Source organism: Oncorhynchus tshawytscha, linkage group LG03 (assembly GCF_018296145.1).
Source record: "Oncorhynchus tshawytscha isolate Ot180627B linkage group LG03, Otsh_v2.0, whole genome shotgun sequence".
Taxonomy (NCBI): domain Eukaryota; kingdom Metazoa; phylum Chordata; class Actinopteri; order Salmoniformes; family Salmonidae; genus Oncorhynchus; species Oncorhynchus tshawytscha.
In genome coordinates this window covers 12,175,454-12,202,048 of record NC_056431.1, presented here as the reverse complement: position 1 = coordinate 12,202,048, position 26,595 = coordinate 12,175,454, and the positions used below count along the sequence as shown (strand labels likewise).

General features: G+C 41.3%; 1 protein-coding gene across 1 annotated transcript in view; it reads right to left on the bottom strand.

Annotated features, from left to right (window-relative positions):
- Positions 1-776: 776 nt before the first annotated feature.
- LOC112227943 (t-SNARE domain-containing protein 1) overlaps positions 777-26,595 on the bottom strand; it is a 121,599-nt gene continuing 95,780 nt past the window's right edge. Inside the window, exon 12 of the mRNA XM_042309855.1 lies at positions 777-1,284. The gene's annotated coding sequence lies outside the window, so the exon portion shown is untranslated. The remainder of the gene's footprint in view (positions 1,285-26,595) is intronic.

The window sequence follows — 26,595 nt, the reverse complement described above, 5'->3', positions numbered from 1 at the left end:
GTGATAGATTCACAAACATTTTGGTGCTTTTGGTTCATTTTGTTCCTTTTCTCTGCAAGGTACAAATTAAAAAACCCAAATGAATATCTGGGCACACTGACTCAGTAAGACTAAGAGAAAATAACAATAATAAAACACTTCAGATTTGTGTATGCATGCGATGAGTAGAGCTAGAGCCCACTGATGCCGGTGGATTGTGAGGGAAGAGTGATAATAAAAGATGCATGACGTCGGAAGCAGAAAAGGCTAGGAGCTGACACTGACGCTGCACACTGAAGCTGCACACTGAAGCTGCACACTGAAGAGTCTTACCCATCTTTTCAGAGAACTCAGTGATAACACACACATACAGCCCATGGGAGAAGTCAAAGAGATGATAATCACCACTCTGAGAGATTAATTAAGTCTATTACTATCTCTAAATAAGCCTTCCTGGAAAATATGTAACAGGATGAGACATTTGGAGGGAATGGAGGGAAAGTGGTTGACTCTACTGCTTATTGATTGGCCAGAGGGTGAGTGCTTCAGGCGATCAACAAACCTGTAATGCATGTCACATGTTCCACTCTTTACACTCAGATCATGGCAGATAGATATGTTTGTGTGCAAGTGTGTCTGTGTTTGCATGAGCGAGAGAGAGAGAGAGGATAGCAAGAGTAAAATGATAGTAAAATAGGACTGAAAAAGCTGTAAATCATATTTTAAAGTACTGTTTTTATCACACCATTTGATACATTTTTGTCTAATGATCATTTATGTATTCATATAATCATAAGTACTACACAACATTTTAATATCATACTTCGTAGATACAGTAGCATCAGGTAAATATGATCCAGTGCTTAAAAAAACAACAAACAACAAAAACAAGTAAACAAACACAGAGGAAAACAGGGTAAAGTAAGTGGATACATCAATACTTCTCTTCCATGATTGGCTGGTTGGCTGCCACAGCTACCACAGTTAGGTACAGTATAAATGAACCACAGTAGACTAGTATGCCATTCATTTGAAGATGATAATATAAGTACCAGCTATCTCCCCGCCCCCCGCCCCCCGCCCCCTGCCTGACACACAAACACACACACACACACGTACACACACACACTCATATACCTGTGCACACCAAATATCTACCTACATAACCAAGGAGAGACAGCCATGACGAAGTAGAGGTGTTGGTGTGGGGCAGCCCCTCCTGTCTGAGACTGCTGGTACAGGTCAGGGGTCAGGTGGTCAGGTGGAGCAGAAGCAGAGAGGTCACAGCACTATGACTGCAGCTACCTGGGAAACACAAGCACACCAGACAACATGCATCAACCATTAACCAAGCTAACGATGGGATGACAACCACTAAATGTAGGCTACTCACAAAGCTCAGCTTTCTAAACCAAGTCTAAGCCAATACCACAGGTGTAATATTCTTGTACATATACCTTTACCTTTACATCCACTACTAACTGCCTTAGGCTTATATTATTTTCACTTTTGTTTTATGAATTATTAATTGGTAAGGAACTAATTTGTACTTTTTATTATGGAAGTGATACAGGGTCATGGGTAGTATTTTATGATTGGTGGTCAGTGTATGAGTTCTAATTACATCTGGGCCAGGGATCAACCAGCTGGAGATCCAAATGGTTTATTAATTAGCAGCCCCCCGTGACGGGCATGAAGTAGAACCACAAAAGGCCACAGTGCATCACTTTTATCTCAAATTATACTCAGGGGTTGGCCAACTCATCTGTTAATTACAGCATGTAGCTAAGATAATCTAAGGGTTATGCAGCACACAACATGAAAATAAAATATACAGTGTTGTACTTTAGATGTTTATGTTATGTGTCTAACTATACAACTTCTAAAATGATTTCAGGGTTATACTGTATGTTGTGCTGAGAAAATACCATGTATTGTGCTTTAGATGAAGTGTTTGTTATGTTGAACTATTCAATCGATATCGTTCCATGTCATAATTGAAGGCATAAATGAATAGACATCTGGGGTGAGTCACATAGACCTATTGTGAGATCGGCTTTGTATTGAACCCACAGGGCAAACAACACCCACAGGGCAAAGTATGGCTTCTTCCTCCAACCACCTCTGCCTCACACCTGACACTATGGAGTCCATTCTTCCAAGCTGTCTGTCACTCAGTCTGTCTTTCTCTATTTCTCTTCTCCTCTCCAGTCAGTCCATAACTACCTTTCCAAATACATCCATTGGAGGGGTCTGGCGGTCATGTCAGAGGGGGCGAATCACCAAAGCAGATCTCTCTCCTCACTCTTTCTTTCTCTTCTCTATCTACCACTACTCAAGACCTGACCAGCCAATCTCTGATTAAAACTCACCCCACCTTATTTCAAAGAGAGAGGGAAAGAGGGATGGAGAAAGAAAGGGTGAGAGAAAGACAAAGAGAGAGAGAGAGAGAGAGAGAGAGAGAGAGAGGAGAGGGATTGCGAGAGGCCATAGTCTATGAAATGGGGGCAGAGTTCCTGCAATCCTTTCTGAGAGACTGATGGCCATTGGCCGAGACTGCCCGTGGCCAGGCATGCCTGTTTGGGTAAGAGTCTAGAAGAGAAAAGACCCATACAACTGAAGTTGGAAAAAAAATACACACCACTGTGGTGTTTTATTTTTCATACAACTTTCATTCATGTAGGTCTGTCTAATTCAGACATTATCTATTTTTTGTCAAGATAGATCCTAGTGTAAGAAAGGCAAGCAAGTGCAACCAGCAGCTTTACAATATTCCAAGTTCCTGCGACACACAAAACAAGGAAATTGAAAATGGAAAACTCAGACCTGCTTGTATATCATTATGCTCTTTGGTAAAGTATTTATTTTTAGGGTAATATCAGTAGAAATGTTACAAATATGGAGGTTCAGGACCAGTGAAAGCTCCTCAGAGGAGGAAGGGGAGGACCTTCCTACTCAGTGAATTTCATTTTTAAAATTTTATTGTGAAACATAAAAAAACATATTTTTTAGATAAAACTTTACTAAACACAGTATAATCACGTCACCAAATTATTGATGAAAAAACACTGTTTTGCAATGAAGGTCTACAGTAGCCTCAACAGCACTCTCTGGGGTAGCATCACGGTGTAGCAGAAGGACAGATAGTTTCTGTTCTCCTCTGGGTACATTGACTTCAATATAAAACCTAGGTGGCTCATGGTTCTAACCCCCTTCCATGGCCTTACACTGTAATTATGACAACTTCAGAGCTTTTGCAGCATCAACTGACATGATGTCCACCAAATCAAAGGATCAGAGAATGAATCTAGTACTGAAAGCATAAGCTACAGCTAGCTGCTACTGCAGTGCATAACATGTGGTGAGTATTTTAACAGCTTTGAACAAATTAATTTCTTTAAAATTGAGAGAGAGCTAGCTATATTTCCTTGTATTCTTTTCACTTTCACTTTCACTTACTTAGCTAGGGAATGCAGCTAGCTAGTTTAGCCTACTCAAACACCCGGCTCAAACAGAGAGGGATGCCATGTTAGCTAGCTGGCTATGGCTATCCAACACTGGAACTCTTCCAAGTCAAGATACGCTTTAGGTTGTATTAATTTATTGCCACCAGGGCCCGCCAGTGTAATTGCTCAACTGCTTTCTGTACACTGTACTACATGATTGTAGCGGGTTTACTACCGAGTTAGTTCTAGCTATGTTGACTATGATGATAGCTAATATGATGTCAATATGGTGGGGTGGGGGGAGTATACAGGAATATAATGGATACAAAAAATAAAAAATAAAAAATTATGCAAACAATTAACTTGATAGGACCCACAATCTATCTGCACCCTGCCCTACCATCCATACCCTGATTGGAGTAAACTAACGGACAACAATACTTCTACTGCTACTTCTACTGCTCACATGTACGGTACATGTAGTTAAATAATTATACAAATATTCTTCATTTCCTCTTTCTGCAAGTGCTGGATTTTCAACCAACCATTTCATTCTGATCTTAGAGAGGTGGAGGGGAGAGAGGAGGAAAGAGTATGAAGTTTGACAGGGGGATGAAGATGACTACGCTGCAGACCTCTGTCTATGAAAAGACCCCAGGCTTCCGTCAGATTGGTGATTGTATACCCATCTGAATGATGTCCTGATCCAGACAGGTTGGAATGATGCCAGGAAGGAAGGGGAAGAGAAGAGAGAGAGGCACAGATGAACTGATGGAATGAGAGAACAAAACTCTTTGGGGAGAAATGGGGGAATAAAAATGGGGAGTATGGTGGATAAAATGAATGGGACAGAGTAGAGAACAAGCAAAGACAAAGAGAGAGCGTAATTGAGAATGAGAGTGAGCAAAAGAGAAAGTGAACGAGAGAAAGAGAAACAGAGAGAGATTGATCGATCAAGAGAGAAAACGGAAGGAAGAGAAAAGGAGAGAGAGCGAGGTAGAGAGTAACGGTAGGGAGATATGGTGCTTTGAAGAGATCAGAGGGCATGAGGCTGCCCCGTCTCCCTGGCACACACACACAGAGGGAGAGAGAGCTCTGCCAGTATCATCGACTTCAAAGCTCTGTCTCTGTGCCACCACAACGGAGACCCCCTTCTCCTTCCGGAAGAGTCTGGGAGACACACACATGCATCTACGCACGCACGCACACACACACACACACACACACACACAGATTTATCTTCTGCAGTGTATCTTGGTCAAAGCAAGGGGGCGCTAGAAAGCTGTTTGAACATAACTCCACCTTGTCATTGAAAGATGTGGGTGGAAAGGAGGGAGGAAAGGAGGAAGGTTAGGAGGGAGGGAATGAAAGCCAATAAACACAGACAGTCCCCAAGATGAATGCTCGAGTGACAAGCTGAGGGAAATAGCAATGCAGCAGTTTAGACATCTGGTAATGTGCCTCAGTAGATCCATTTCCTGCAATCAAACAATATAAAAACTCCAGACAGACAGTCTAATGAGAAAAAGACAGGAGATAAACTGAATTAAAAAAATATATTGATGAAAGTGTCAAGTTACTGTACTGTACTGTAGATAACATAGACAAGTCAGACAACAGACCAGTGGAAGCTGCTGTCACATTAAATCACGTTTCATACCTTAATCCATTCCACCCATTACAATGATCCAGCTTCCCTTCACTTGCCTGCACCGAAAAAGACATGTCAAATCTCCTTTGTACTGAGTGAGTTGGTAGAGATGTTTACTATCGCCCAGCCTGAGTGAAGGAAGATTTAGAAGTCAAACTGAAATCCAGGGTGGATGGGATCAATGTGAGCAGCTGGGGAGGGGTTGTGTTTTGAAGACCCCTGTTCTGTCCGTCACGGCCCATTTCCAGCAGAGCCAGTGTCCAGATGCATGGAGCTGATAGGCCATATCAATTACAACCCAAACTGGCTCCATAGCACAGCTATCACAGCTATCGATTGTCAGTCACAGGCTGGATGAATGGCGTAGACTCGGAGCCAACAGGTTGACCGGGTGGTGTGTGTGTGATTGTGGGGGGAAAGAGGGAAGAGGAGAAGCAGATATTTCGCATGACAGCCTAGTTTGAACACTCACATTCAAGTGAGTGGTGAGTACTCAAGTGAGTATTACTCAGTCTCTCTATCTTAACACATTTGATGGCTACACCGTTGTGTACAACAGTATATCCAATATGAACCTAGCTCACCCATTGTACTGAATATCAGACCTACAGTCTGTCCACTCAAATACACTGGTGAACACAATGACATAGTGGATGGATTTATGCTGCCTCTTTAACCCTCCATGTGAGGTCCCTCCATACCTAAGCTGCTACCCACCATCCATCCTTCCCTCTATCCCTCGATTGACTCTCTCCAAAATGGCATCTGTCTGTGTGAGGAGCTCTGTGTTGATCAGGCTGGTGTAATGACAGCCTAAGCTGTTCGTTGGAAGGTCTCACAAATTAAGGCGCTGGCCAATCAGCTTTAGGTAATCTCTTCTTCCTGGAGAATGCTGGCTATGCTGAGCAGGCTTGGTTTGAGCAGCTGGGGATATGTGTGTGTGTGTGTGTGTGTGTGTGTGTGTGTGTGTGTGTGTGTGTGTGTGTGTGTGTGTGTGTGTGTGTGTGTGTGTGTGTGTGTGTGTGTGTGTGTGTGCGCGTGTGCGTGTGCGTGTGTGCGTGTGTGTGCGTGTGTGTGTGCGTGTGTGTGTGTGTGTTTTGATGTGGGGGTCTATATGTCTATGTGTTTGAGGTGTATAATTCTGAAATTATAAGATGTACAGTAAATGGAGAGTAATTAAAACATGTATTTGAAAGCTGTGTTAATCATTTTGACCATAGCTACTAGTTTGTGAAATGTGTTACTGCTAGTCTCAGATCACCTGTGTAAAATAGTGATGTGTTTTCTCATGGAAAGAGAAAGGACAGTGACAGTCCCTCACTCACAGAGTCACAGTAATCCCCTGCAGCAAAGTTTGGAGTAAGCTGACCGCATGGAAAAAGATAAACAAGGATTGTCATTCTTCACCCCGGAATGGAAAATTGCACAGCACTTTCTCTCCTCAGCATTTATCGCTAATAGTTTAAAAAAAATCCATACCATCTAATTTACTGCAATCATTTCTACACACAAAATATACTTTCTAATTCTTTGCACATTGTTTTCTTTCTTCCATTTTATTTACCTATTTCCCTCTTACTTTAGGGAAGATATCAGAAGCAGAAATAGGTTGAGAAACAAACAAGGCCTGAATCCACAATATCAAAACAATCTGAATTGGAATTTTTTCCGAAACGGAATAGTTTTATTTAAATTTACTCCTATCATTTAACAAAATACAGTCATTTTCTCAATAATAAAAAACGGCAAAGTCTCCCAAACATCTGAAGTTAACAAAAAGAAAAGTGACCGTCAGAGTGAAACATTCTGAAAGCAAAAAGAAAACGTTTTCTTCCCTTCCCTCGTAGAGCAGAGGATAGATTGAGGACGTCAGTGACGAATGTCTTGCATTAACTTTGTTGTTTATTTTCCCCCGGAAGCAGTGAAATAACCCTATTAAATCAAGTAGTCACTCGACCATTAATCTCAATGCAGCTGACTGGTCCCTCAAAGCTAAATGGGGTTTAGAATTTGCATGAGGCGAGTTTACCCACAAAGCCTTGCCTAAGAGGATTGCAGTTCAGACAGAGAGCTTATTGTCACACTTGTTCATAGACACAGATTAACGGTAGTAGACCACAAAAGGACTGCACTAACTTCATGGCAAGGCGCACAAGTTCCCCCTCACTGCATTGCTAGTGAAGAGATCTCTCTTTCAGGGGCGGAAATACAGAAAATTACAATGCAGCAGTTACTTCTGTGACATCTATGGATTAATAGCTACTCTGTACTCTTGATTTCCTTTCATTTCACATAAGTACTTACTGCATGGTTATTTGCCTTTTTGACTTTAGTTTCAAAATCAGGTGTTTATGGACACCAGAAAGGCCTGAAAATACAGTATTTTGGGTAACTCAGATTGTTCTGGCATTTCTCACATAGAAACTTAATTGGGAGGAATGATGGTGAATATGCTTTTTATATTTGTATCACAAGCCATTTTGGGGAGAATCATGACGAAAGTGACCATTTTAGGTCCATTTTAGCCCTATACATTCCTCTTGTCAGCAGCCTGATCACTACAAATAAACTTTGATTTAAAGCATTTGAAAAGGTTGTGAGAACGTCGATATATGCCTTCCTCAGCACTCACAAAAAAAAGAAAAATGATTGCCCAGCACTAGGCAATATCAGACGGAGTGCGCTGCTTAGACCACTGCGTCACCGTAGTTTACAATGCTCCAGCAAGCCGTGAGAAGAGTTGATGATAGTTGACGGAAACACCAAGCGCGTTGTTATCTTTTATTTAGTTTTAAGCCTTCCCCAAACCATAGCCCTAGCCTTAAACACTCGAAATGAATGCCTAAACTACTAACCTTAGAGTTGTTTCTGTTTTAACCCTGTAACTACACAGGATGAACTCTGTAAACACGCAGAATTAATGTGTAAAAAATCCATAATACGTCGGATTCCCGAAAGGAAAATGTGAGATATTGTTGCTGGTAAGACCCTATGATCTGTGACCGCACATGATACAGACAATATATTGGTGTCATTATACACCTTGTACAGTGCCTTCAGAAAGTATTCACACACCTTTTACACATTTTGTTGCGTTACAGCCTGAATTTAAAATGTATTAAATTTAGATTTTGTGTCACTGGCTTACATACAACACTCCATTATGTCAAAGTGGAATTACGTTTTTAGAAATGTTTACAAATTAATAAAAAATGAAAAGCTGAAAATGTATGTCTTAAAAGTCAATAAGTATTCTACCCCTTTGTTATGGCAAATCAAAATAACTTCAGGAGTAAAAATGTGCATAACAAGTCACATTATAACTTGTATGGTTTCACTCTGTGTGCAATAGCAGTGTTCTTGATACTCCCCATCCCGGATCCGGGAGCGTAATCATCGACTGACACTAATTAGCTTAACGCAACGGACATAAATATTTGTAGAAAATATTAATATTCATGAAAATCACAAGTGAAATATATTGAGACACAGCTTAGTCTTTTGTTAATCACCCTGTCATCTCAGATTTTCAAAATATGCTTTACAGCCAAAGCAAGACAAGCATTTGTGTAAGTTTATCAATAGCCTAGCATAGCATTATGTCCAGCTAGCAGCAGTTAACTTGGTCACGGAAATCAGAAAAGCAATCAAATTAAATCGTTTACCTTTGATGAGCTTCGGATGTTTTCACTCACGAGACTCCCAGTCAGATAGCCAATGTTCCTTTTTTCCGTTTGTTCTTCACGTTTGGCTGAGAAATCGACCGGAAATTGCAGTCACGAAAAATATTCCAAATTAGCTCCATAATATCGACAGAAACATGGCAAACGTTGTTTATAATCAATCCTCAAGGAGTTTTCCAATTGTCCCGGTGGATATATTATTTGATAATATATCCACCGTGACAATTGGTTTTTCAGTAGGACCGATTGGAAAAATGGCTACCTCCGTATTTTACGCGAGAATCACTCTGAGAGCCATCAGGTGACCACTTACACAATGTAGCCGCCAACGGTATTCTTCAACATAAATGCGTAAAACTACGTCACAATGCTGTAGACACCTTGGGGAATACGTAGAAAAACTAATCTAGTTGATAGCCCATTCACTGCTCAATAGGGACACATTGGAACGCAGAGCTTTCAAAACACGAGGCACTTCCGGATTGGATTTTTCTCAGGCTTTCGCCTGCAATATCAGTTCTGTTATCCCCACAGACAATATTTTTACAGTTTTGGAAACTTCAGAGTGTTTTCTATCCTAAGCTGTCGGTCAATTATATGCATATTCTAGCATCTTGTCCTAACAAAATATCCTGTTTACTTTGGGTCACAACAGTTAACAAGAAAATTTGAATGACTCCATCATCTCTGTAGCCCACACGTACAATTATTTGTAAGGTCCCTCCACAAAGACCAGAGAGGTTTTATAATGCCTCACAAAGAAAGGCACCTATTGGTAGATGGGTAAAATAAATAGACATTAAATATCCCTTGGAGCATGTTATTAATCAAGTCACTACAAAGATAGAGGCATCCTTGCTAACTCAGTTGCCGGATAGGAAGAAAACCTCTCAGGGGTTTCACCATGAGGACAATGGTGACTTTAAAACCATTTTAGAGTTTGTTTTATTTTTTTATTTTTTTAAATAAACTTTAATATTTAATATTGCGGATAGAATGTTGCTTCCATCAATGTAATTGTATGCATAATTTCCAATCCCCCATATATTTTATTCAACACACAGTTGAAGTCGGAAGTTTACATACACCTTACTAAATACATTTAAACTCTGTTTTTCACAATTCCTGACATTTAATCCAAGTAAAAATTCCCTGTCTTAGGTCAGTTAGGATCACCACTTTATTTTAAGAATGTGAAATGTCAGAATAGTAGTAGAGAGAATAATTTATTTCAGCTTTTATTTCATTCATCACTTTCCCAGTGGGTTAGAAGTTTACATACACTCAATTAGTATTTGGTAGCATTGCTGTTAAATTGCTTAACTTGGGTCAAACTTTTCGGGTCGCCTTCCACAAGCTTCCCACAATAAATTGCATGAATTTTGGCCCATTCCTCCTGACAGAGCTGGTGTAACTGAGTTAGGTTTGTAGGCCTCCTTGCTTGCACACGCTTTTTCAGTTCTGCCCACAAATGTTCTATAGGGTTGAGGTCAAGGCTTTGTGATGGCCACTCCAATACATTGACTTTGTTGTCCTTAAGCCATTTTGCCACAACTTTGGAAGTATGCTTGGGGTCATTGTCCATTTGGAAGACCCATTTGTGACCAAGCTTTAACTTCCTGACTGATGTCTTGAGATGTTGCTTAAATATGTCCACAGCATTTTCCTTCCTCATGATGCCATCTATTTTGTGAAGTGCACCAGTCCCTCCCTCTGGACTGTGAACCGTCTCCGGAAGCTCTGGACTGTAAACCGTCTCCGGAAACTCTGGACTGGGGACCGTCGCCGGAAGCTCTGGACTGGGTACCATCGTCGGAAGCTCTGGACTGGGCACCGTCACTGGAAGCATGATGCGTGGAGCCGGCACAGGTGGCACCTGACTGGTGACACGCCCTTCAGTGCGAGTGCGAGGAGCAGGCACAGGATGTACCGGACTGGGAAGGCACTGGAGACCTGGTGCGTAGAGCCAGCACAAATTGTACCGGAACGATGACACATTTTGTACAGCAAGTGCGGAGAGCTGGCACAGAACGTACAGGGCTGGGGAGGCGTACTGAAGACCTGGTGCGTGGAGCCGGCGCAGATTTACCAGACTGATAGCACGCTCCTCAGGACGATTGAGGAGAACTGACTCAGGTGGCATCAGACTTATAACACACTTCTTAGGGTGAATGTCATGCCTCAGACACCAACACAACAACTCTCTCATTTCTCTCTCCTCCAATTTCTCCATCAACTCACTGACTCTCTCCGTTCACTTTCCTCCATCTTCTCCCAGATAGGCTCTGGTTCACTCCTCGGCTCCGCCGACCACCCTGGCTCTGCCAATGTTCACTCCTCGGCTCCATCGATTACCCACCCTAGTCACACCCCTTCCTAACCAAAATAGAGAATAAAAAGGCTCTCTATGGTAAGGGCGTGACAATAGAATTCTATTGTTTCCAGTACTTGTCTTATATTATCGCCAATGTATCGTCAATGTAAAAAACCTGTCTGATTTGGATTAATACTATCTGACAATACCTTTTTAATTCTATGCGCCAAGAATTTAGCTAGATTTTTTGCCTCACAACACTGAAGTGTAAGAGGCCTCCAATTCTTTAAATGGACTGGATCTTTATATATACCACTTGGATCCTGTTTCAGTAATAATTAAATCAGACCTTCTTGTTGTGTGTCTGATAATCTACCATTTATTTTGGAGTGGTTAAAACATGCTAATAATGGGCCTCTGAGCAGATCAAAAAAAGTTTTGTATACTTCCACTGGTATGCCATCCAGGCCTGGAGTTTTCCCAGCCTTAAAGGCTTTAATTTCATCAAGAAGTTCCTCCTCTGTAATTTGGCCTTCGCATGAGTCGTTCTGCACAGATGTTAAATTTACATTATTAATAGGGAAAAAATCCATACAATTAGCTTCGGTTAGTGGAGATGGAGGAGACTGAAACAAAAACAAAAACATATTCTTAAAGTACTTTACTTCCTCTTTCAAAATATAATTTAGTGAATCATGTTTGACTCCATCATTTGTAAAAGTTTCAATACATTTTGTTTGGTGGCATTTCTATGTTGAAGATTGAAAAATAATTTTGGTGCATTTTTCCCCAAGTTCCATCCAGTTCGCTTGATTTTTTATAATATATTATACTAGATCTTTCTTGAATAAGTTCCTCCATTTCTGTTTGTTTTTTCTCAAACTTATTCTGTGCCTCTATTAGTACCGTTTTTATTGCTATCTAACTGTACTGTTAGTCCTTCAATTTCCTTTGTTAATATGGACTTTTCTGACCTTTAGTGCTTTTGTTTTATAGAGGAGTACTGTATTGCATGGCCTCTAAAGGCACATTTAAAAGTGGCCCATAGAATAATGGGATGCTGTACCTATGTTATGTCCGAAAAAGTCCGTTATAAATTATTCTGTCCTAGTTATAAACAAGTTATCATCCAGTAGGCTTTGATACAATTTCCAATATCCTCGCCCACGTGGAAATTCTGTAAGAGTAATATATATGCCAATTATGTGATGATCGGACCGCATTCTGTCCCCTATCAACACTTTTTAAAAACGTTTGGTGCCAGAGAGTATGACATAAGAAAGTAATCAAGACGACTAGCTTGATTAAGCCTCCGCCATGTATATCTCACTAGGTCAGGGTATTTAAGCCTCCATATATCCACTAATTTCAATATATCCATGACATTCATGATTTCCTTAAGTGCCTGAGGGTGATAGTTTGTGGTGTGATATCCTTCACGTTCCATAGAGGTATTTAAAACTGTATTAAAATCCCCCACCATAATAATAGAGTCTAGTGTTGCTTGTAGAGTTGATAAATTCTTATATATGTTTTCAAAGAAGCTTGGATCATCATTATTCAGACCGTATAGGTAAATAATCCATATATGTTTATTGTCCAATAACATATTTAAAATAATCCATCTACCTTGATGATCTGTTTGGACAATTTGCACATTTGTATCAAAATGTTTGAATTTCTTTGGCCTTGGGAGAAATATATTTGGTCCCCCAGTCCTTTTTCCACAAAACTTAATCTAAAATTGTTGAATGAGTTTCCTGTAAACAACAGAGATCATTTTCATTATATTTTAGCCAGGTAAATACTGATCGTCTTTTCTTATCATCTGCAAAGCCATTACATTTATAACTGGCTAAACTTATTTCACCACAGGTTTCAATTCTATTTATCAAAATATATGTTTGTAAACGTACCATTAAAAAGTAAGATGATGATTGAGTGTCTATATAGCTGTACCATGATATTTGCATTGATACTAAGTAAACCTCCAATTGGTCCCCCCTATTTCCCCTGCTAAAAAACCTCCTCATCCCGAGTTGTGTTGTAATCCCAATGCCCGTCAGACCACCCCCGACCGACCGGATCCCATAGCCCCGGAGAGACTGGGACCCATCCTTCGAAAAGAGCACACAGTGCCAGCCACAGAACAGAAGCAGATCAACCGTCAAATGCATTTCCATCGCTCTCACCGCGATTTGTATTATATATAATTAGGTATTCATATTTGTAGTAATGTAGGCAATTTAGGCAAATAATTTTTACCTCTCACCAGTCTCTCCATTACCAAAATTACATTATGGCAAGCAATTATTATATTAGCAAACAATTATTGTGAATCATCCAATATTGTCCCTAACATATTTTACTCCCTTGCAACAGTTGTGGGATACACACAACCTCAACCCCTTTCCTACACAACAACCATAGATTCTCAACAGTTGCACCATCTCAGAGCCCAACTCAAGAAAAGTCTTGATTTACGAATGCATATACAGTTGCAGCTGTATGAGAAGACCTGCAAAACGGCGCAAAAAAATGATCAGAAATGGGGAGATCTGATTAACCATTGTCACGTCCTAAATGATGGAGGTCAGATATACCCCCTTCCCCTGAAACACCCACAACATGGTCCCTCGTAGTGACCATATTCCCAAGCATCTCCGTGCAGTCAGACCTTTGATTTTGTGCCACCAGGGCCACAATAATATGCCCCCTCTCTGAATGTCCGAGTGTGACCCCCTCCCCATGGGTTATTGCTGCTAGTGTTGCCAGCACTGCCACTGCCTGGGTGGGGGCACCACACCGGAATTCTCACCGGCTGGGTACAAGGTCGTCAAGGTTCTCATTAGCAGCTTTGAGAATTTCCTTGTATATTATGCTCACCCATCAGGGGGCTTTGGCTTTGCAGGACCAACCCTGCCAAGCAGGCTCAGAATCTTGAGGGGGCAGTGCTGCTCTAGAAGGTCTCTGACCGCATTTTGGCTGCATACAGGCCGCTTACAGCAGGCCCATAAAACAGATAGGGACTTCTCCTTAGTATCTAGGTTGTTCAGGTGGGTGTCTAGGGTATAGGGTTCCATCAATATAGGACCATAAATAAATCAATTAGATGCATAATTTATTTAAAAAATGTAGTTCCACATGATAGGCAATAAATAAATTAGATGTATAATTTATTTTAAAATGCTGTTCCACCATGATAGGACAATAAATAAATAAGATGTATAATTCATTATAAAATGTATACCCCTCATCTGCACAACATTGAAAGCTCTCTCACAACCCCTGCTCACAGAAATACATTAGTTCTGGGATATGCAACCATTTCCTTTCTCACTCAACGCCACACTTTCCCAAACACCAAAAAAAAAACACACATCACACCATCCATCCACACATTCTGTTTACTGTGTTGTTATCTCCACCATGTTGAATTAGTGCTTTTCAGTTCCAATTAGTTATATTTGAAGATAGATTGAAAAGCTATATTTTGTTGTTGTAGTATTACAATCCATAACAGGGATAGAGTTGTGTGTTTCATTATTTGCCTCCTCTATGAGAACTTTGTCATTTTTAGAATAGTCGTGGATAGTTTTTGTGTCTCTGAACAACTGGCTATCAATATACAGTTTATCGACTAGGAGACCTATGCGTGTCCCTTTCAATCTATTTTCCTTGAAAATTGGATACAGAACTTTATGCTGTTCTGCGATTTCCTTTGGAAACGGACCATTCATGCCTATTTTCATGCCAGCAAGTCTTTTACCCAGGCTTTGAACCATTATTTTATCTTTAAAAGGAGCACATTTGGCAACGATTGGGCGTTCATACCTCTATCCTCTCTGTCCGAAGCGGTGTACACATTCGAGTTGGATTTTGTTGATAGCTTTACGTGGGAACTGTAGCGCTGTAAGGAGGAACTCTCTAACTACAGTTTCAGGAACTTCTCCTTCTTTCTCTTGGATACCTGTAAGTAGCAGATTCTCTCTCATGGATCTTGTCTGTATGTCCAGTAAGGCTTCTCTCAGAACGCTGTTCTCCTTTTTAACTTTGGTTTCACTCTTATTGACTGTTCCTTTTAGCTTGTTTGTGTCTTTCTCCAATGTCGCAGCTTTTTCATCACTCATCAATGACTCCACCGTAAGTGTATGTAAATTTACCACTTCAACTGTACATTTCTTATTGGCATTTTATAAACACATTTCCTGCTATTGTACTACACTTTATATGACTGGAGACATATTTTTTAATATGATCAAAAATGACTGGGTAGCCTACTCTGCTGAGACTGACAAACAGATCAATAAAAACTACATTGCCTGATCCATATAGTTGGCCTACGAAAGGGGATACACAAATACAAATGACGTTCGTCTAACCTGGAGAAGGAAATTATTGTCCAAAAATGAACAAAAGTGGCACTGACCCAATGATACAGACAGTGAATTTGCACACTCAACCTGAGATATGGCCGATGATCTCCACTGGTGCCAATAAAATAGGCTACTTACTGTTCGCTCAATTAAGTTGAGCATTTTGATAACTAAAATACAGATTGGAGTCTTTTCATTGTCATCTCTTTACAATAGACATTTGCTTTCCAAAATGTTTTTTTAAGATTGTATTTTTTATATTGCGATATACCTAGCTAAGGGTCGGTCTCTCTGCTCTCACTGACAGTCGCAACTGAACAATCATCTATCTGGTATTTGCAGCTCGCGCTGCCCAAATTGTGGGCCCTTCCATCTGTAGACTATGCCATTTAAAACAAATGTTTGTTTAAGAAGCGAATGGTCTTCTGTGGCTAATCATGCTTTCTGGTGTAGTAGCCTATTTTGAATTATTTAATTTATTTCTGTATAGAGAGGAGTAAGCTAATTAAGCTATATCATTTTGGCAATTTAATTCAATATACTTTAGGGAAAGCTTCCCTTAGCCTTATGGACACTTTTAATGCGGCATAAACACAACCAGTCATTATGTTTTCATCTGATTGTCAAACAATCACTTAAAAAAAGCTCCTGTAGGCTACCCGCGCATGTTCATCCGCTCAGAAAACAATCCCAGCATCCAAACCCCAACAGCACACTGTTCACCCACATTTTCATCAATTGAAAGTGACATCAGTTACAAAACACCTATGTGAATTGTAATGACATTCGGGCGAGTGTCATTACACTTGTAGCCTGAATTGATGTCTCCACTGTTGTTGTCTCTGCTTCTCATCTACGCCTTGTCCATGTGTCTCAGCCACTCATCTACGCCTTGTCCATGAGTCTCAGCCACTCATCTACGCCTTGTCCATGTGTCTCAGCCACTCATCTACGCCTTGTCCATGTGTCTCAGCCACTCATCTACGCCTTGTCCATGTGTCTCAGCCACTCATCTACGCCTTGTCCATGTGTCTCAGCCACTCATCTACGCCTTGTCCGTGTGTCTCAGCCACTCATCTACGCCTTGTCCATGTGTCTCAGCCAATCATCTAAGCCTTGTCCATGTGTCTCAGCCAATCATCTACGCCTTGTCCATGTGTCTCAGCCACTCATCTACGCCTTGTCCATGTGTCTCAGCCACTCATCTATGCCTTGTCCATGTGTCTCAGCCACTCATCTACGCCTTGTCCATGTGTCTCAGCCACTCATCTAAGCCTTGTCCATGTGTCTCAGCCACTCATCTACGCCTTGGCCATGTGTTACAGCCACTCATCTACGCCTTGTCCATGTGTCTCAGCCACTCATCTAGGCCTTGTCCATGTGTCTCAGCCACTCATCTACGCCTTGTCCATGTGTCTCAGCCAATCCAATCAGCCTCACGCCTTGTCCATGTGTCTCAGCCACTCATCTACGCCTTGTCCATGTGTCTCAGCCACTCATCTACGCCTTGTCCATGTGTCTCAGCCACTCATCTATGCCTTGTCCATGTGTCTCAGCCACTCATCTACGCCTTGTCCATGTGTCTCAGCCACTCATCTACGCCTTGTCCATGTGTCTCAGCCACTCATCTACGCCTTGTCCATGTGTCTCAGCCAATCATCTACGCCTTGTCCATGTGTCTCAGCCACTCATCTACGCCTTGTCCATGTGTCTCAGCCACTCATCTAAGCCTTGTCCATGTGTCTCAGCCACTCATCTACGCCTTGTCCATGTGTCTCAGCCAATCATCTATGCCTTGTCCATGTGTCAGCCACTCATCTACGCCTTGTCCATGTGTCTCAGCCACTCATCCTTGTCCATGTGTCTCAGCCACTCATCTACGCCTTGTCCATGTGTCTCAGCCACTCATCTACGCCTTGTCCATGTGTCTCAGCCACTCATCTACGCCTTGTCCATGTGTCTCAGCTACTCATCTACGCGTTGTCCATGTGTCTCAGCCACTCATCTACGCCTTGTCCATGTGTCTCAGCCACTCATCTACACCTTGTCCATGTGTCTCAGCCACTCATCTACACCTTGTCCATGTGTCTCAGCCACTCATCTACACCTTGTCCATGTGTCTCAGCCACTCATCTACGCCTTGTCCATGTGTCTCAGCCACTCATCTACGCCTTGTCCATGTGTCTCAGCCACTCATCTACGCCTTGTCCATGTGTCTCAGCCACTCATCTACGCCTTGTCCATGTGTCTCAGCCACTCATCTACGCCTTGGCAAAATGTAAGTGTTCTCATCGAACAACAACACAGTTTGGAGCATATACCACCCAGTTTCAAGTCAATTTGCGCATTTATAACACGGCTGGACCTGCAGTAATGTTAAAAAATGTGTAATAGTCTATAGTTTTTTGGCATATTGTGCTAACTGTGATAGGCTCACGTTTTACTATTACAGCGTACCCCCACTATTTATTTTGCTGGGAATAAATGAATGTGAAAGGTTTATTTCAGAATCTATACATATTCCATATTTTAGAGTACAGGAGGTATGTATAATTCCAAAAAGGGCCTAAAATTGCCACTTTCATCATGATTTTCTCCCCAACATGTTTTGTTACAAATGTAAAAAGCATATCAATCTTCCTTCCTCTCTATGACGTTTCTACGTGGGAATTGCCAGAACAATCAGAGATACCAAAAATATTTCTGGGCCTTCCGGGTGTGGAATTGCCCGCATGTAAAACATTTTTTTCTGGTTCAATGTTTTGTTTGAACACTGTAGGTTCATGTGTCATCTTTCCAATCGGAGGGTGTCATTAAGTAATACTTTCCCACCTGTCTGAACATAAGGGTTCTGTCAGCGATTGGGTGCAGAGTGAAAGCGGAGTCAGGCGCAGGACACAGGTATAGAGTAATCCAACTGAGTTTACTCCGAGAATAAAGCAAAATTCCAAATAGGAACATACAACACAACACAACTCTAACACAACCACAACCACTAACGACATGAACAATCACGGACAGAACAGAAATGTATGTCAGATGGTTAAATAGGGAATGTAATGAGGGAATGTAAAACAGGTGTGTGTGTAATCAGACAAAACAAAACGAAACAGAAACATGGATCGGTGGTGACTAGAAAGCCGGTGACGTCGACCGCCTTCCGCCACCCTTCGGCGAAAGTCGTGACAGGTTCTCTATTAATGGTAATATTCAAATGACATAATAACTCCCCACTTCAGAGTACTTATACCATTCTGAGTGGTAAGACCTTTTATAAGTCACTATTTTATAAATATTATATAAAAAATATATATTCAAAAAGATCTTGTCTCATCTTTGCAATGTCTAGTTGTTGCTGGATCCCTGTTCTGTGTTGTCAACTTAGCTTTTTAAATCATTTGAATAAGCCTCTTTCAGTACGAGCCTGTCTGCAGTGTTTCATTATAGTGGGGAAAGCAGCTTTGGATGCTAAATTTAACATGGATCTGCTGCATTAATTCTCTAATATTTATCAGAAGAAAAAAGTGCTTGAAATGTGGCTTCATCCGTGTTAGAAATTCAGCAAGAAAGCTGTGTATAAACAAGCTTTGACACCTCGTTTGATCCCTGAATCTCCCATATTTCAGATTATGATTATAGATATTTTTATGGTATTGAAATACACATTTCTCCTGCAGCACAGCTCAGAAATGCCTTAAAATTGTGGAAAATATTTCAATATTTTGTCAATGCAAATTCTGTATATTAAAAAGACCAACTATTGGTATTGTGAACCATAGAACACTGGAGAATACATTCAAGATGACAGTGAACATTTGTGAATCAGCATTAACTAAATAAAAGCTGCATTAGGAACATTCAACAAGTTGCAAAAACATATCACAGTAACACATTTTTCCCTTGAGAAATCAAAGAGATTGTCAGTGATGTACTATTTGGACAAGGATGAGCACAAAAGATACATACAATCACATTGGCAGCTGCACAGTTCCTCCTCTCTTATCTCCACTGACTAGACTCATTTTGACTGAATTTTTAAAATGTTTAATTTCACCTTTATTTAACCAGGTAGGCTAGTTGAGAACAAGTTCTCATTTGCAACTGCGTCATGGCCAAGAAAAAGCATAGCAGTGTGAACAGACAACAACATAGAGTTACACATGGAGTAAACAATAAACAAGTCAATAACATAGTAGGAAAAAATTATCTATATACATTGTGTGCAAAAGGCATGGGGAGGTAAGCAATAAATAGGCCATAGGAGTGAATAATTACAATTTAGCAGATTAACACTGGAGTGATAAATGATCAGACGAACATGCGCAGGTAGAGATACTGGTGTACAAAAGAGCAGAAAAGTAAATAAAATAAAAAACAGTATGTGGATGAGGTAGGTAAATTGGGTGGGCTATATACCGATGGACTATGAACAGCTGCAGCGATCGGTTAGCTGCTCAGATAGCAGATGTTTAAACTACCCACGACTATTCTAAAATATTTTTGCAATTCGTTCCAGTCGCAGGCAGCAGAGAACTGGAAGGAAAGGCGGCCAAATGAGGTTTTGGGTTTAGGGATGATCAGTGAGATACACCTGCTGGAGCGCGTGCTACGGGTGGTTGTTGCCATCGTGACCAGTAAACTCAGATAAGGTGGAGCTTTACCTAGCATAGACTTGTAGATGACCTGGAGCCAGTGGATCTGGCGACGAACATGTAGCGAGGGCCAGCCGACTAGAGCATACAGGTCGCAGTGGTGGGTGGTATAAGGTGCTTTAGTAACAAAACGGATGGCACTGTGATAAACTGCATCCAGTTTGCTGAGTAGAGTATTGGAAGCTATTTTGTAGATGACATCGCCGAAGTCGAGGATCGGTAGGATAGTCAGTTTTACTAGGGTAGGTTTTGCGACGTGAGTGAAGGAGGCTTTGTTGCGAAATAGAAAGCAGACTCTAGATTTGATTTTTGATTGGAGATGTTTGATATGGGTCTGGAAGGAGAGGTTGCAGTCTAGCCAGACACCTAGGTACTTATAGATGTCCACATATTCTAGGTCGGAACCATCCAGGGTGGTGATGCTAGTCGGGCGTGCGGGTGCAGGCAGCGAACAGTTGAAAAGCATGCATTTGCTTTTACTAGCGTTTAAGAGCATTTGGAGGCCACGGATGGAGTGTTGTATGGCATTGAAGCTCGTTTGGAGGTTAGATAGCACAGTGTCCAAGGAAGGGCCAGAAGTATACAGAATGGTGTCGTCTGCGTAGAGGTGGATCAGGGAATCGCCCGCAGCAAGAGCAACATCATTGATATATATACAGAGAAAAGAGTAGGCCCAAGAATTGAACCCTGTGAATAAGGAAGTGTGTGTGAAAACAGTGAAGCTAGCTATGTCACCCACCCTTTAGCCTGTTCCTGAGGCAACAACGACAGCTAGCTAGAGGAAGTCACAGTCTGTCTGGTACTTTCATATCACAGTATTTCACTAGTGCTGTCTGGGACACGAACGGAATGGACTGTAGGCATGGGTTCTCACAGCCTCACCCAAGTCTTAAAATACATGACTTAAATCAGCTTCTTCTGACCCAAAACAGGACAACTTTACAACAATCCTTGCAACATCCCCATGTATTTCTTGCACAAACTTGACCCTGATTTACAGCTATCTGGCTGTCCCTTACCTTTTGTCAGGTATAAAGACTATGGGACCCATTTAGTCCAGAGTGTGTCGAGGGCTCTCTTTTTACCTATGTGGCATACTTAGCATCTGAGGGATATTTACTGTATGTTCTGTCTTGGTGACACAATGTTTTAAGAGTCAGAGTGTCATGCCCTGATCTGTTTCACTCGTCCTTGTGATTGTCTCCACCCCCTTCCAGGTGTTGCCCATCTTCCCCATTATCCGCTGTGTATTTATACCTGTGTTTTCTGTTTGTCGGTTGCCCATTCATCTTGTTTGTCAAGCTTACCAGCGTTCGTCCTGTCAGCTCCTGTCTTTTCCCAGCCTCTCTTTTTCTCTTCCTCCTGGTTTTTGACCTTTGCCTGTCCTGACCCTGTACCTGCGCGCCTGACCACTCTGCCCGTCCCTGAACCCCTGAACCTGCCTGAGCCTGTCCTGACCCCTGTGAACCTGCCGTCCGCCTGACCACTCTGCCCGTCCCTGAACCTGCCTGAGCCTGTCCTGACCCTGTACCTGCGCGCCTGACCACTCTGCCCGTCCCTGAACCTGCCTGAGCCTGTCCTGACCCTGTACCTGCTGCCCGCCTGACCACTCTGCCCGTCCCTGACCCTGTGACCTGCCTGAGCCTGCCTCCTGACCCTGTAGCCTGCCTGCCTGAGCCTGTCCTGACCACTCTGCCCTGTCCCTGAGCCTGCCTGCCCGCCTGAGCCTGTCCCTGACCCTGTACCTGCCCGCCTGACCACTCTGCTTGTCCCTGAGCCTGCCTGCCTGAGCCTGTCCTTGCTCCACTTCTGGATTATTGTCCCCTGCCTGCCTGTTGTTTGTCTGTCCCTGTGGTTACATTAAACATTGTTACTTCAACAGTCTGCACTTGGGTTTTACCTTGATTCCTGATACAGAGAGATACTGGCTTTGTTCCAATATCCACACTACTATACCAGTCAATGTGAAGAATCATTGTAGTGGCAAGTAGCTGCAAGTCAATAGACATGTTGCAAACATCTTACTGACAGTCTACTCAGTTTAAATCAAGTGTTACCTGAGGATCAGATGTGGATGAATGCTGAGACTATACTCCTGCATTAATGAAGCGCTATTAAACTGAGCGGTCACCTTCTCCCAGCCTACCCAATGATCTCATCAGCTCTCATCAGGAAGAAATCACATACATATGTATATACATAATTACTTAAAAATCATATAATGTGATTTTCTGGATTTTTGTTTTAGATTCCGTCTCTCACAGTCGAAGTGTACCTATGATAAAAATGACAGACCTCTACATGCTTTGTAAGTAGGAAAACTGGCAAAATCTGCAGTGTATCAAATACTTGTTCTCTCCACTGTATATAGTAAAAAAGGAAAAACAGTCAGGGAGAAATCACTCAAATACAGTAAATGGACGTGAACAGATGGCTTGGCTGTGCACGTGAAAAAACTTGAAAAATGAGGAGCCGGTAGAGGACAGTGAGAATGTATCAGCTAAACTCACCGAAATAGCTGAATGTACACCAAACAACCAAAGATAAACTGTCTCAGATTATCAGTGACATTTACATGTCAGAAATGATAAGGGATTATTATCAGTGTTGGCAAATTGTAATTTAAATCAACCACTTTCAAAAGATTTGGAACTTTACCGATGGCACAACATACCAAGCTTTTGACCAGGATTAATAAATAAATAATTATGATCATGCTTGTGACAAATTATATTTACTGTGGATATGTAGTCTAGCTAATGCAAAACATAAAAATCTAATCAAATCTGAATCCCTCTGACATACACTACCTTTCAAAAGTTTGGGGTCACTTAGAAATGTTCTTGTTTATGAAAGAAAAGCAAATTGATCAGAAACAATCTAGAAATTGTTTATGTTGTAAATTATATTTATTTTTAATGGAATATCTACATAGGCGTACAGAGACCCATTATCAGCAACCATCACTCCTGTGTTCCAATGACACGTTGTGTTAGCTCATCCAAGTTTATAATTTTAAAAGGCTAATTGATCATTAGAAAACCCTTTTGCAATTGTTAGCACAGCTGGAAACTGTTGTCTGATTAAAGAAGCAATAAAACTGGCCTTCTTTAGACTAGTTGAGTATCTGGAGCATCAGCATTTGTGGATTCGATTACAGGCTCAAAATGTCCAGAAACAAAGACTTTCTTATGAAACTCATCAGACTATTCTTGTTCTGAGAAATGAAGGCTATTCCATGCAAGAAATTGCCAAGAAACTGAAGATCTCGTACACTGCTGTGCACTACTCCCTTCACAGAACAGCGCAAACTGGCCCTAACCAGAATAGGAAGAGGAGTGGGAGGCCCCGGTGCACAACTGAGCAAGAAGACAAGTACATTAGAGTGTCTAGTTTGAGAAACAGATATCTCGCAAGTCCTCAACTGGCAGCTTCATTAAATAGTACCCGCAAAACACCAGTCTCAATGTCAACAGTGAGACGACGACTCCGGCATGCTGGCCTTCTAGGCAGAGTTCCTCTGTCCAGTGTCTGTGTTCATCTGCTCATCTTAATCTTTTATTTTTATTGGCCAGTCTGAGATATGGCTTTTTCTTTGCAACTCTTGTTATGTTCCCCAGTTTCTGTGTTGTGGTTTTGTATGTGTGTGTTTCAGGATGGCTTCCTGGAATCCCCCAAGCAGCTGATTGGTTGACTACATGGCAAATTGGAGCTGACCCCGCCCTCTCGTCAGAGGATGCAGCTGTCTTCAATTACAGACTCTTTCTGAAGCAATATAAGCCAGTGTTCTGATGCTCAGGAGAGAGATGACAGTGATATCCTGTGTTGGTTGTTGTTAGGAGAGCGATGATTAGTGTGTCCTGTGTGTCAATAGGACGCAGTGGTTTGATTATTGAAATTGTTTTTGTTATTCTGTTCTTGTTCCCAGGGGGGAAGGGGAAGACACCTAGGGAGTGCTTAGGCAAGAGGCCCGCGGGCATACATATACCCGTAGTATATACACTGTCTAGGCACACTAGGTAAGACCTGGGTGAACCACCCCCTGTATTTTGGTTAGTGCACCAGGTGATGCTAGTTAGGTAAGTAGTTTGTAGGCAGGTAAGGTAGGAGAGGGGGCTTTGACATTTCATTTCTTTGCTTTGGTTCCATCCAGCCCCTTTTCCACAAAATTACCGTGTGATGGAATAAATTCCTAGTAAACGGCAAATTCTCTGCCTTTTGTCATCCTTACTCGCACCTACAGTCCCATACTTCTTTCACTCCACAGGGAGTTGAGTTGTAGCATGGTGTTGTGTTCCCTCTTCCTAGAGGCGTTCATAACAAGAAGGCCAGCATCCTGGAGTCGCCTCTTCACTGTTGACGTTGAGATTGGTGTTTTGCGGGTACTTTTTAATGAAGCTGCCAGTTGAGGACTTGTGAGGTATGTTTCTCAAACTAGACACACTCATGTACTTTTTCCACATTTTGTTGTGTTACAGCCTGCATTTAAAACCATGTGTGTTTTATGTGTGTTTTGTGTCACTGGCCTTCACATAATACCGCATAATGTCAAAGGGGAATTATGTTTTTTGAAATATGTACAAATGAATTAAAATGAAACATTTAAATGTCTTAAGTCAATAACTATTCAACCCCTTTGTTATGGCAAGCCTAAATAAGTTCAAGTGCTTAACAAGTTACATAATAAGTTGCATGGATTCACTCTGTGTGCAATAAAAGTGTTTAACATGACTTTTGATTTTCTCATCTCTGTACCCAACACACAAATATCTGTAAGGTCCCTCAGTCAAGCAGTGCATTTCAAACAGGTTCAACCACAAAGACCAGGGAGGTTTCCAATGTCTCGCAATGAAGGGCACCTATTGGTAGATTGATAAAAGAAACAAAAAACAGACACTGAATATCCTTTTGAGCATGGTGAAGTTATTAATTACACTTTGGATGGTGTGTCAATACACAGTCACTACAAAGATACAGCCATCCTTCCTAACTCAGTTGCCTGAGAGGAAAGAAACCCCTCAGGAATTTCACCATGAGGCCAATGGTGACTTTAAAACAGTTACAGAGTGATAGGCTGTGATAGGAGAAAACTGAGGATGGATCAACAACATTGTACTCCATAATTTCTCTACAGAATAAAAATATTCCAAAACATGCATGCTATTTGCAACAAGGCACTAACGTAATATTGCAAAAAATGTGTCAAAGCACTTAACTTTTTATCCTGAATACAAAGTGTTTTGCTTTGTGGGCAAATCCAATACAACACATTACTGGGTACCACTCTCCATCATTTTGAGCATAGTCTGCATTATGTTATGGGTATGCTTGTAATTGTTAAGGACTGTTTTTTATCCAGAATGGAGCTAAGCACATGCAAAATCCTAGAGGAAAACCTGGTTCCACCAGACATGAATTCACCTTTCAGCAGGACAATAACCTAAACACAAGGCCAAATCTACACTGGGGTTGCTCACCAAGAAGACAGTGAATGCTCCTGACTGGCCGAGTTAAAGTTTTGAATTAAATCTGCTTTGAAATCTATTGGAAGACTTGGTTGTCTAGCAATGATCAACATCCAATTTGACTGAACTTGAAACATTTTTTCAAAGAACAATGGGCAAAGCTCTTAGAGACTTACCCCAAAAGACTTACATCTATAATCGCTGCCAAAGTTGATTCTAACATATTGACTCAGGGGTGTGAATACTTAATAAATTAGATATTTTCGTATTCATTTTCAATAACTGTAAAAAAATCTAAACATGTTTTCACTTTGTCATTATGGGTTATAGTGTATAGATGTGTGAGATAAAAAAAATCTATTGAATCCATTTTGAATTCATGCTGTAACACAACAAAATGTGAAATAAATACTTTTTGAAGGCACTGTATGTGTGAAGATGTGCTTTGTGTTTTGAGGGAGCTCCAGGATGTGCTTGTAATCTCTCTGATTGTGTTTGTGTAAACTGGAGATTCTCTATGATCAGACAGCACTGTGTCCCTGGCCCCCCGCTTTATTTGTTCTTCCGGTGTGTGTGTGTGTGTGTTCGTACAACGCTACCTGACTACTGATCAATGCACTGCAGTAGAGAGTCTCCCATGAGTGTCCATTCACAATATTCCCTGTTTGAAGCCAGTAAAGAGGAGAGTCCCATCAAATCAACCATTCCAATATAGTATCGTATTTGTACAGTGGTGTAATATGATAATGAAAGCCTTTTTTTTAGCAACAATAGCAACTGTTACTAGAAAGGAATAGAATTGTCAATTTTTAGAGCACATGTGCTAATGCGTCATTATCAGACAATTTGACTGCAAATTGTATGCACACCACACTGATTAGTAGCCCTTCACATGCAAAATGTATTGGGGCGACCTGCACCACTATGTGGTCTGTATAATATTAGATACAGTGGCTTGTGAAAGTATTCACCCTCCCTTGGCATTTTTTGGCCTTACAACCTGGAAATGAAATTGATTTTTTGGGGGGT